The 2,267-nt window shown below is 35.0% G+C and overlaps 1 non-coding gene across 1 annotated transcript; it reads left to right on the top strand.

The window, feature by feature from the left end:
- Positions 1-1,494: 1,494 nt before the first annotated feature.
- TRNAQ-CUG (transfer RNA glutamine (anticodon CUG)) lies at positions 1,495-1,566 on the top strand. The gene has a single exon. It is a non-coding gene; the product is annotated as a tRNA-Gln (tRNA).
- Positions 1,567-2,267: the final 701 nt, after the last annotated feature.

Here is a 2,267-nt window from a genome sequence, read left to right as displayed (position 1 = left end):
TGATGTTGTATGTGTGCAGGTGTGGTTAACGGTGACCAGGTAGCCGATACTTGATTCATTCCAGCTTTGTTCAGTCCAGTTCAGTAGAGGTGAGCCACCATTAGATCATGGTGGCCTCTTCTTCTTTAGTTGACTTAGTAGTATTCCGAGTTTCGTCTCGTACTTTTCTATTCAGACTAGTAGTTCCATGACTTAGACATTTTATGGGGTTTATGGGCAAGACTCAGTATTTGTATTTCGCTTTCGCACTTTTCGTTATATTATGAGACTTTGCGTATTATTCATTTTATTCATTAATTTTCGCATAATTAGCTTAGAGGGTTCGCCTTATGGGTAGAAGCTCGAAAGGTGCCCGGTCACGGCCTAAGTGTCAGATTTGGGTCGTGACACAAAATGACAAAAATGCCAAAACGTCGAGACAAATGTTTTCATTGTAATCTTCTTATTGGACTAGTAATCCAGGGAGTTCCTTTCTAAGTGGAGCATTTGGTCACGACACTGGTTCATTGAAAATGCACCCAATATTCTCTCTCTCTCTATTCTCTCAAGTTCAGACTCTCCCTTTTTTGGGCCTTGGCCCAAGAAATTTTACAAAGACTTCGAGGTTTTTGGGCTGGTGCTTTCCTTTTGGACTTCCAAACCTAAAAGGTAACTTTGAAAAACGAGAAATAGCCCAACAAAAGATAAAAACGAACTGAGCAAACGAATCATGTTATTTGGGTTGTTTGATTATTGAACAAACGACAATATGATCTGGATTGCAATTTTTGTATCCCCTTTTATGCATTACACTATTAGGTACAAGAGTATGACTGTATGAGTACCAAATAGTTAGGCAATCCATCATTTTAACATGTTTCAATCAAACCCTGGTGGACTCTCATTTCTTGTTTTTTCAATTGGTTCATTTGGTCTTGCAATCTCAATCAGATAAATTTACATTCATTTATTAGAATGCATCAACCAAAGAGATTAGATTCAAAAAGGTTTGTCACGAAAATTAAACCATCATGTAACAACATAGAGGGGTACTTTAAGCGTGAAAAGGGTGAAATTATGCATGCGTTTCCATGGTTGATTGGGAAAAAAAAAAAAAGTAAAATAAAATGTTTATATCGAAATTATCTCTCCTTAAATTAAAGTTAATCTCATCTTGCCCCCTCCTATTTTTTCTTTTCCAGGTGTTACGTTAATTTCCTTCCTGTTCTTAAAGACCAAAGCCTAAGTTGCAAACAGAATATTTGATATAGCAATAGAACTAGACATTTCAGAATATTTGATACATTTTCATTAGATGTTACTATATACAGTTTTTAAGAATTTAACTTCATTTGAATATTTTGGATTTTAACACATAATCTATATTTTCTGTTGCAAAATCACTTTTCAAACATTCACTCACAACATTTTTGTTCATTACCAATGACATGATAGATAGTAAAGTTTGTGAAATTGATATGAAAATTAAGTGTTACAAACGCACAACAGCACATTGGTTCCATGGTCTAGCGGTCAGGACATTGGACTCTGAATCCAGTAACCCGAGTTCAAATCTCGGTGGAACCTCATCCCACTATTTTTTTTCCTTTTTTTTTTTGGTGTTTTTCAGCTGGCTCTTTGTAAATATTATGGGAAATCAATTCATAACTATGGGAAAAAGATGACTAATAATCCCAAATCAACTTTACTCTCTTCACAGGAGCCCTTTGAAATTAAAAGGCCGTATGAAAAGTTAAAAGTTGAAAAAATGACACCCCTAGCTCACTATTGCTTTGTGATATTAATTAGTTTAAAAGTGCTATTAGCTCCTTTGATATCTATTTATAAAAACAATTAACCAAATATAAAGTTCAAATAAAGGTGTTAATCATAAACAGATGGAAAATTTTAAGTCTGTATGTGTGAAAAATGAGTATATACATTTAAGAGTTTCTACCTCTCAACATGTTGATGCATCAAGTGGAAGAGACTCGCTATCAATAGCAAAATAGGGAAGCCCACTAACAATGTTTATGGGCTATCTCATGTCTGCCAAAGTACATTTTTTTGTGCGGATTTCCCTTCAAAGGCACTGGTCTTTAATTTTTATCCCTTAAATTGGTGGTCTTTAATTTTTATCCTTCGCCTAATATCTTGAGATTTTGGGTTCGAACCTTAGCTCAGTAAAAAAAAAAAGAGGAATTCCGCAAGGCATGCAAAACTCTGCTTGAGGCTTAACTTTGGCCCGAATAAGCCTAACTTTGCTATGAAACTCGGTCTTGCGATTA

Source organism: Lycium barbarum, chromosome 6, assembly GCF_019175385.1.
Source record: "Lycium barbarum isolate Lr01 chromosome 6, ASM1917538v2, whole genome shotgun sequence".
NCBI classification, from domain to species: domain Eukaryota; kingdom Viridiplantae; phylum Streptophyta; class Magnoliopsida; order Solanales; family Solanaceae; genus Lycium; species Lycium barbarum.
The sequence above is the reverse complement of the archived record's forward strand: the minus strand, read 5'-3'. Positions and strand labels throughout refer to the sequence as shown.